This window comes from Sus scrofa, chromosome 15, assembly GCF_000003025.6.
Source record: "Sus scrofa isolate TJ Tabasco breed Duroc chromosome 15, Sscrofa11.1, whole genome shotgun sequence".
Lineage (NCBI taxonomy): Eukaryota > Metazoa > Chordata > Mammalia > Artiodactyla > Suidae > Sus > Sus scrofa.
This window is the reverse complement of record NC_010457.5, coordinates 7294411-7305475: the sequence shown is the minus strand read 5'-3', so window position 1 is coordinate 7305475 and position 11065 is coordinate 7294411. Positions and strand designations below refer to the sequence as shown.

The 11065-nt window shown below is 35.7% G+C and overlaps 1 pseudogene; it reads left to right on the top strand.

Annotated features, from left to right (window-relative positions):
* LOC100156520 lies at positions 480–7470 on the top strand (annotated as a pseudogene).

Sequence of the window (11065 nt, the reverse complement as noted above, 5' to 3'; positions counted from 1 at the left end):
AATGCAGCATAACACAATTTTACTTTCATTGCCATGAGTCCCCACTGATGACCTGAATATGATCATTATCATAAAGCCAAGTGCCTGAATTTGGCAAAGAAAAGAACTCTTCTTTTCTAGCTCATGAATAAAAAAGACATGTATTCAGTAAAAACACCTGATGCACTGTGGTGACAACACATTGAATCTGTAGTCTCTGCTTAAAAATTATACTGTTTTGCTTTAAACACAGGGGCTTTTTGAACTATTGCATAATTATTTCTAATACACAGTCAAATTTGTTCTTTAAATATTTTAAATAAGTGCTATTATGAAAGTATATTTTATATGGTTGAATTTGTTTTCTATTTAAATATTTCAAATAAAGTGCTTCTATTAAAGATTATTTAACTTAAATATCCCCTTTATATCATCTCTGAGATGAATTATCTGAATTCATTTTTAAGACCTTTATTTTGGATATGTGGATATTGACCAAAATGAAAGGTACGTGATTATTAAATGAACAAGATGGAATCCTCAGATGATTTACTTGGTCACTTGACGGTCATTAAACATTCCTCAGATCTTTTACCAAAGGATATTCTCTAAGTGGAAACATTTCAACTTTTGTTGAATGCTCTGATGTCAAGATTCTAAGATGTAAGGTAGATTTATGGTTCAAAAGTTAATATATAAGAAGAAATCCAGTCATTAAGAAGTCAGCTAAAATTCTTAACATGTTTTATTTGTACCTTTGAAAGCCACATAGATGCTCTTTTATTTGATTTAAACAAAAGTGACAAAGGTGAAATTCCAGCATTATTTCTCAGTCACTTCCCTTCCTCAGTAAATGTTTTCATTTTGATAAAAACTAGGATAAGTTGATTATGAATTTGATTTTTTTAAACCAAAACCTAGAGTTTGTGTTTGAAATAGCCTGGCGTATGAAAACTTTCTGCTCTTATAAACTAGCTTTAAGAATCTCCATATTTTTTATTACAGTAAAAAATTAACAGGATTAGAGTTAGAAAATTCTAATCATAGAAAATATGTTATATTTGATATTTCTGTAACCTTAGAGATTTAGGATCCAGAACTGTGTAAAGTCCTACATTGGTATAGCAGTCAACTTTTGCCATCAAATTTATTATTAGTTTTTAAAGTTTGAAAATTTTTCTTTTGTTTACATATTTTTAGTCTCCACTGTTACATTGCTCTTTGGTGCTTACTGTCGATAGGCAGAAAAAAGCTAAGAAAGTTTGCTCAGTTATTTGTGGCCCTACTAAATTAAGAATGTATCAGGGGACTAGTGTTAAGCTATTAAAGAATTATAAGCCTTGTTTAGTTTACAGGTAGAATGAGCACAATTATATCAAGTTAAACTTTGTTGCGCCCATATAAATGCCTAGAAATTGCCCAGTCCAAAAGCATAGTTATATGAAAATAAAGTTCTTGCTTTAACTGTATCAGTTTGGGAGTCCTTGGAAACTGAAAAGATAATTTGGAAAAACTAAAGTACTGTTTGTGCTCAACTCTAAATCTTTCAGCAGTGTTAGCTCAGTAAACCAGTTCAAATAAACATCTGATATATATTGATACACCTTTTAAAATAAAGAATGCTAATATTCCATGTTTTAGTATTGCCTGCAGGGACAGCTGGTATTGTTTTGGAAACAATAAGGGTATTAGTTGCCATTTTAAAAACAACACACAGAATATACAGCTCTGGGCCTTGAGAGATTTGTAAAGAGATTTCTCAGGTTAAAACTCCCTGACCTTTTCAGTTGTTTTGCATTTTAAAAGAAAGATAAATACTTTTCTCTTACATATAAAATAAAACCCAGGAGAAAAAAGAGATAATTTAGAAATTTAACCATAACTTGAGGAAGGTTATAAATTATTTGTTTGCTCTGTTGTAGGTGCAACAGAAATTTTAAAGACCATGTAAGAGAAGTGATCAATAAAGCTGACCTCATAAAAATGAAAATAATAAGCTACCTCTGTATATAAAAATATGAAAATTGAAAATACAAACAAATACTGAATATTACTATAGGTATCACAGGTGAGATAATATGAGTAATACAAAAGCACACCATCCAAATTTATGAAAAAAATATTAAATCTTTCATAGATATAGAGGAAAGTAAGAAACAATTGAAAATAAATTATCAGTGGTTAACAAATTTATGAAAGTGAAATTTGATGAAACACATTATATTTAATACATCATCAACTATAATAAATAGGTTGAAATTAATATAGTTATAAGATAAAATTTCCTAATTCTGAACTATAAACATATTAGAAAACCCAGTCATTCATTCAATAAAATTCAATAAATGTTTTTGTCTACAGGGCACTGTAACAGGTCCTGGGCACATAATGATGAACAAGCTGTTACTAGTCCAGATGGAGAGGCTTGAATGGATTATAGAAAGTAAACAGGCACACACAGGGTGGGGTGACAATGATTTTTCTGTCTAAAGAGCAGGACCATAGAGCATCACTTGGAATTGGGGAACCAGAGAAAGCCCCTTGAAAGAGTGAGGCTCAAGTATAAATGTGTAGTGACCTTCTCCTCTACTTTTGCTCACAACCCTCAACCAAATCCTTTAGCAAACCTGTGATTTCTACCCTCAAAATGCACTGAGAATCTAACCATTTCTTCACCCTCCATTTCTATCACTCTTGGCCAAACTGCCATCACCCATTTCCTGGAATATTGAAATAACTTACCAATTGCTCTGCTTCTTCTCTTCTAGCATATGTTGTGTTTTCCACCCAGTACCCAGGTACCTCCAACCTGGGCTACTCCCCAGTGCAGCAGAATTTCGCATCTCATTCAGAAGAAGACCTTAGGCCTAAGACCCCCCAGTTTTCCATGATCTGCCCTGGGAGCCTGTATGAACTTATCTCCTCTATTTTCTTCCTTGCTGGAACAATGTCACCCCTTCCATCTTTCTCTCTTCCACAAACACACTAAGTGTTCCATCACCTTATGAGCTTTGCACTTGCAATTCTAGAAATGTTTTTCTCTCAACTAAAAGCAGAACGTTGCTACCTCACTTTACTCAGGATTTCACCCTAAGATTTTTTTTTTATCAAGATTCTTCTTTGACCTCCTATTTAAGATGGCATTCTCTGTCATGTCTATGCTGTTACCTTACTTAACTTCTCTTCATATCGCTTTATGTTCTCTTTATATTTATTTTTTAATTATCTGCGTTCTCACTAGAAAGTAAGATTACTGACATTAGGAACGGTCAACGCTAAACCAAAGAAGCAAAATAAGTAGGACATTATCTATTTATCTATCTATCATCTATTTACATATCATCCATCTACCTACTTATCTATCTATCTATCATAAGGAATTGTATCAGGTGATTGTAGAAGCTGGCTAAGAAAATATGAAATTCATAATGCAGGCCTTCCTGAAGAAAAGATTGTGGTCAGCATGAAACTCAGTCACAGGCTTAAGCTTCTGTCCACGGAGAGAATATTTAGTTTTCTCCCAATATTTATTGAGGACTAATGGACAAATAAATATTGTGTATATTTAAGGTGTACAACAAGATGATTTTCTATACCTACGCAATGTGAAATCATGACCACAGCCAAGCTAATGAACACACGTATCACCTCACGTTGTTGCTTATTTTGTGTGTGGTGAGAACAATTAGGATTTACCCTTTCAGCAGATTTCAAGTATCAAGCATACAATGCAGTATCCGTAACTACAGTTATCACTCTGTACATTAGGTCCCCAGGAGTTATTCATTTTATAATGGAAAGTTTATACCCTTTGACTAACACCTCCTCATTTCCCCAACCCCAGTCCCTGGCATGTACCATTCTATTCTCTGCTTCTGCGACTTTGATTTTTTAGAGTTAACTTGTAAGTGAAATCATATAGTATTTATCTTTGTGGGTCTGGTCTATTTTACTTAGCATGAGGTCCTCCAGTTTCAACTATGTCGTCACAAGTGGCAGGGCAGAGGATCCGAATAGACATTGTTCTAAAAAAGACACAAACATCCAACAGTTACATGAAAAGGTGCTCTATATACCAATCATCAGGGAAATGTTCATCAAACCACAATGACTCTCTTCTTCAGGAAAACACCAAATGGAGGGGGACGCTGGTGCTGTGGGGTGGGGGTGGGGCGGAGGCCCCAGGGACCCTGGGATGGGAGGCCGCTGTGGCTTCTGAGGACGCTTCGGCCGCTGCTGAGGCCAGAGTTGCGGCTGCAGTCAGATCCTGGGCCGAGGCTGTGGAGCTCGTGGAGGTAAAGCCGAGGACAAGTAGTGGCTCCCAGTCACCGAGCTGGACAGCCTGGTCAAAGACATGAAGATCAAGTCTCTGGAAGAGATCTATCTCTTTTCTCTGCCCATCAAGAAATCGGACATAATTGACTTTTTCCTGGGAGCATCCCTCAAAGACTAGGTTTTGAAGATCATGTCTGTGCAGAAGCAAACCCACGCTGGTCAGTGGGCCAGGTTCAAGGCATTTGTCGCCATTGGGGATTACAATGGACATATTGGTTTGGGTATCAGGTGCTCTAAGGAGGTAGCCATTGCTATCTGTGGGACCATCATTCTGGCCAAACCCTCCATTGTCCCAGTGCAGCGAGGCTACTGGGGGAACAAGATTGGCAAGCCTCATACTCTTCTGGGCACTGTGACTCCATGCTGGTGCACCTCATTCCTGCCCCTAGGGGCACTGGCATTGTCTCAGCCCCTGAGCCCAAGAAGCTACTGATGATGGCGGGAATTGACAACTGCTACACCTTTGCCAGGGACTTCACTGTCACCCTGGGCAACTTTGCCAAGGCCACCTTTGATGCCATTTCCAAGAGGTACAGCCATCTCACTCCTGATCTCTGGAAAGAGACAGTGTTCACCAAGTCTCCTCATCAGGAATTCACCAACCATCTTGTGAAGACCCACACCAGAGTTTCTGTGCAGATGACCCAGGTTCCAGCTGTGGCCACCACCTAGTTTTATATGAGAAAAATAAAATGAATGAAGCTAGTAAAAAACAAACAAACAAACAGAACAAACCACAATGAGATATCATCCCACACCTGATAGGAGATCTGTTGTCAAATAGACAAGAAATAACAAGTGTTGTGGGGTATGGAGAAAAGGAACACATGTGCACTGCTGGTGGGAATGTAAATTGGTATAGCTGTTATGGAAAACAGAATGGAGAATTAAAAGTAGAATTACCACATGATCCAGAATTCCCATTTCTAGGTAGATATTTCGGAGAAATAAAAATCACTATCTTAAAGGGATATCTGCACTCCTATGTCTAGTCCTGTGTCATTTACAGTAGTTAAGATATGGAAACAGCCTAAGTGTCTATTGATGGATGACTGGTTAAAAAAATGCAAAAATATGAGATGGCCATAAAAGGAAGAAAATCCTGCCATTGGTGACAATAGGCCTTCTAAGTATTAAATCAGCGCACTCCAGCATACTTTACCTCACTTAAGTTAACTGATTATGGATCTTATATCTGAAAACTTCCTTTATAGTAACAATCGGTGTTTGGTTAAATAACAGAGGACTGTATCCTTGCTAAATCAACACATCAGGAAAACCATCACATTGAAAAGATTTATTGGGAATAAATGGGGTCCAGGACACAAAGGGAGTTTACATTCATGTAGAAGCATTTCTGTGTGAAATCTTTGTTAATTCCTCATGAGAAAACTTGGAGGAAGGGAAGGCAACTGGAGAGAGACCCTCTCAATGGTTTCGGTATGAAGGAGGTGATTGGCTGCTGTGGGGAGGGCAGCGGACACAAGTCTGCTTTCTGTACCCTCCTTACCTCGGAAGGAAAGGCCTGTCCAGCAAGGAGCAGCAATCCACTCTTCTAGGCAGAAGTATTGCTTCTAGGGTAAAAGTAGAAGCAAAACTTCTTCTGGAGGGTGGATGAGAAATGGTCTCTTAGGAACCAAGCAAAAATATATTGCAGTTGGAGAAAAGATAGAAGCCAAAACCCTCTACCCCAGGAGGGCTGCTGAAATCCTGATTGGACATAGAATCTTCTATTTATAACAGGTGGAGTTCCACTCCTTCTGGGGGAGAGGGGAAAATTCCTGTCCAAGTACAACTGCAGTTTCAAGGAAGAGTTTTACTGCCATAAGTGGGAGGGGTAGAAATGCCATCTATGCCTTGACATAGAAAGCCTGCCTAAGACTGAGGCTGGGTCAGGACAAGAGAGAAATTTCTTGCCTTCCCAATGAGCTGCATGCTGAATAACAAGCAATAGCAATCTACTACTAAAGGAGAGACAGGCATGGAGGGAGATACCAATGTGGTGTAGGCTTTTATGCAGTACTACAAGCTGATGGGAAAGCAAGAATACTAAGAATAATCATTTAATATTCTAGTCCCACTTTGAACTCAAAATGACATCAGTATACTGCTAGAGGAATGTGAAAACTGAGATATAATGGGTTAAGGTTAACTAGCAAAAACAAAACCCCATTTCAGCTTGATTTCCTGACTGGATTGGCACCCAGTCCCTTTCTAATCACTTCATAGCAGAAGATGGGCATTCATTTCCAAGCATAAGTACTATTTTTTCAAGTCTCTACTATTCTTCTACAAAATGTCTGATATTTAATAATAAAAAAATTACAGGACATATGTAAAAATAGCAAGAATAGACAACCCTTTGTCAAGAGATAAAGCAGTCAGCAGAATCAGAATTAGATATGACACAGATGTTCAAACTATCAGAAAAGGATTTAAAAATAATGATTATCAATATGTCAGAAAACTGGAAGAAAATGTGGACAATATGCATAAATAGTTGGGGAATTTAGTAACATATGGAAACTATAAGAAAATGTCAAATAGAAATGCTGAAAGGAAAATATATCAGAAATGAAGAGCTGATTTCATGGACTCATGATTAGACTGGACACAACTGAGGGAAGACACACTAAAGCTGAAGAGGGAACAACAGAAACTATTGAAACTGAAAGACAAAGGGAAAATCTCTAAAGGAGCTAGAGAAAAAATATTCCATACAGAAGAAGAAAAATAAGGATTATAGCAGGGTATTTGTTGGAAACTATGCGCAAGCCAAAAGCCAATGGATTACCATCTTTAAAGTACTTAAAAAATATAAAACCTGTTAAATCAGCATTGTATACTCAGAGAAGGTTTATTTCAAAATGAAAGTGAAATAAAGATAAAGCTTAGAGAAAAAGCTCAGAATTTATTGCCAACATGCCAGCACTATAAGAAATAAGAAATTCTCTAGGAGAATAAAACCAAATGATACTTGTATATATACCCATAAAAAAAAAAAGAACAGAGGCAATGACAAAAAGTAAATTAAATTTAAAAGATTTTAAAAGACTTAATCACTTTAGAAGATAATAGACTGCCTAGGGAGTTCCTGTTATGGAACAGTGGAAACAAATCCAACTAGTAACCATGAGGTTGTGGGTTCAATCCCTGGCCTCACTCAGTGGGTTAAGGATCCAGCATTGCCATGAGCTGTGGTGTAGTTTGCAGATGAGGCTCAGATCCCACATTGCTATGGCTGTGGTGTAGGCCATCAGCTATAGCTCCGATTAGACCCCTAGACTGGGAACTTCCACATGCCAGAGGGTGGCCCTAAAAAAAAAGCAAAAGAATAAAAATGTATTATGGGGATATAAAATATATGAAAATAGATGTTTGGCAAAAAGAACGCAAAAGATGGGAGGAGCTAATTGGAAGTATATTGCTTCAGATTTTTATACCAAATGTGAAATGGTATAACATTACTTAAAGATAGGTTATCATAAGTTAAAAATATATATTGTAAATCTTAAGGCTAGCTCCCATCCCTAAAAAGAGATATGACTAATAATCCAACAGTGGAGATAAAATAAAACTATAAAAATCATTTGGCCAATCCAAAGAAAGCAGAGAAAGCAAGAAAGTAAAGAACAATTTAGACAAACAATACATCTAATGAGATGGTAATTTTAAACCAACCAGATCCATAAATATATTAGTAGCAAATAAACTAAACACTACATTTAAAACACAAATTGATAAAAATACCAAGATGCGATTATATGCTATTTATAAAAAACACACCTTAAATATAAAGACACAAATAGTTTAAAAGTTAAATGATTGAAAAAGATATACAATGTAAATCCTAATCAAAAAAGACAAGACACAATCAAACTCCTGGAAGAGAACATAGGCAAAACATTCTCTGATATCAACGTTATGAGTATTTTCTCAGATCAGTTTCCCAAAGCAATAGAAATAAAAGCAAAAATAAACCAATGGGACCTAATCAAACTGACAAGCTTTTGCACAGCAAAGGAGACCAAAAAGAAAACAAAAATAGAACTTACAGAATGGGAGAAAATAGTTTCAAATGATGCAACTGACAAAGGCATAATCTCTAAAATATACAAGCAACTTACACAACTCAACAGCAAAAAAGCCAACAACCCAATGGAAAAATTGGCAAAAGACCCGAATAGATATTTTTCTAAGGGAGATGTACAGATGGCCAACAAGCACATGAAAAAATGCTCAACATCACTGATTATTAGAGAAATGCAAGTCAAAACTACCATGAGATACCACCTCCCGCCAGGCAGAATGGCCATCATGAATAAGTCCACAAATAACAAATGCTGGGGGCGGGGGTGTGTGGAGAAAGGGGAACCTTCCTGCACTGTTGGTGGGAATGTAAGCTGGTACAACCACTGTGGAGATCAGTGTGGAGATATCTTAGAAAACTACACTGTCATATGACCCAGAGAACTGTCATATGACCCAGCAATCCCAGTCTTGGGCATATAACCAGACAAAACTTTCCTTAAAAAAGACACATGCACCTGCATGTTTATTGCAGCTCTGTTTACAATAGCCAAGACATAGAAACAACCCAAATGTCCATTGACAGATGATTTGATTAGGAAGATGTCTTATATATACACAATGGAATAGTACTCAGCCATAAAAGAGAATGAAATCATGCCATTTGCAGCAACATGGATGGAACTAGAGACTCTCATACTGAGTGAAGTAAATCTGAAAGAGAAAGACAAATGTCATATGATATCACTTATATCTGGAATCTAATATTTGGCACAAATGAACCTTTCCACAGAAAAGAAAATCATGGACTTGGAGGATAGACTTTTGGTTGCCAAGGGGGAGGGGGAGGGAGTGTGGTGGTTGGGGAGCTTAGGGTTAATAGATACAAACTATTGCCATTGGAATGGATTAGCAATAAGATCCTGCTGTGTTGCACTTGGAACTCTGCCTAGTCACTTATGATGGAACACATAATGTGAGAAAAAAGAATGTATTACATGTATGTGTAACTGGGTCACCATGCTTTCCAGTAGAAAAAAAAATTGTATTGGGGGAAATAACTATTTAAAAAAATTAAAAAAAGAAAGATATAGTGGCTCCGTTAAAGTCATATACAGTATATTTTGAAGCAAAAAAAATATTACCAGAGATAAAAATGTTCATTAGTGATGAAGGATTCAATTCAATAAGAAAACATTATAATTCTAAACTTACATTCATCTAATGATAGAGCTTCTGAACATGTGAAATAAAAAAATGATAGACTTAAAAGGAGAAATAGACCAATTCTCAATTCATTTGAAGATGACAACACTCTTTTCTCAGTAAAAAAGGCAAATAGGAAATCAGTAAGGAGAATAAGACATCAATAATAAGAATCAACTTGGCATATTAAAAAATTTTTGAACACCACACCCAACAACAGCAGAGTATGTAGTTTTTGCATGTGTATATAGACAGTATTCTGGGGTGTAAAACAAACCTTCACCCATTTAAAAGAATTGAAATTACATAGTTTCCAGGATCACAGTGGAATTAAACTATGTCAGTAAGAGAATATTATATAGAAAATCTCCTAATACTTGGAAATTGAACAATACTCTTCTAAATAATTCAGATGTGAAAAGAGTAAGTCACAAGGGAAATTAGAAAATATTTTGAACAGATTCAAAATGAAAACATATCAAGATTTATGAGACAGAACCAAAGCAGTGATTAGAGGGAAATTTATAGCATTACATTCTTGGGTTAAAAACCAAGAACAATTTCAAAACAGTAATGTATACTTCACCTTAGGAAAGTAGTTAAAAAAACAAGTAAAAGAGCAAATCGAACCCAAAATAAGCAGAAGGAAGAAAATAAGGAAGATAAGGAAAGAAAAACAATAGAGAAATCCAGCACAACCAAAAGCTGGTTTTCTAAAAAGGTCAAAAGATATTGTAAACCTTTAGGCAAACTGATTAAGAATATTAAAAAGTTACAAATTACCAGTATTTGAAACAAGAGGACAACACTACAGAAAATTCAAACCCTTAAATGGACAGTAAGGGGATATTATGTACAACGTTATGCCAATAAATTGATAACTTAGATAAAATGGGTAAATTATCTCAAAAACATTAACCATGAAAATTTACTTAAGAAGAAATAGATAGCCCTGGAAGTCTAATCTATAAATAAGTTCATTGTCAAAACAGCCTGAAAACAAAAACTTCCAATTCCTGAGAGTAGGTGAAATCTATTAAATATTTTAGAAAGAACAATACTCGTTCTATTCCAAATTTTAAAGAAGATGGGAGGAAACCTTCCCAAATAATTTTATGAGACCAGCATTATTCTGATACTAATAATTGAAGGAAAAAAAACACAAAGAAAGCAAATCTACAGAGCACATTCTTTATTGAACATAGACACACAAATCCTTAACAAATCTTGGAAATTAAACTCATCCAAGATAATAACTTTTGACTTGATGGGAAGCAAGTTTATTTCAACATTTGAAAATAAGTCAATATAAATTACCGTAGTGAAAGACATATTGAAAGACAGAAACTGTATGATCATCTCAACATATACAGAAAAATATTTGACTATATTTAATGTCCACTCATGACAACATTCTCAGGAATTTAGGAATAGAAGATAACATCCTCAATCTCTTAAAGGAATTTATTAAAAAAAACAAACTATAGTTAACATGATACTAATTGGTGAAAGGCTG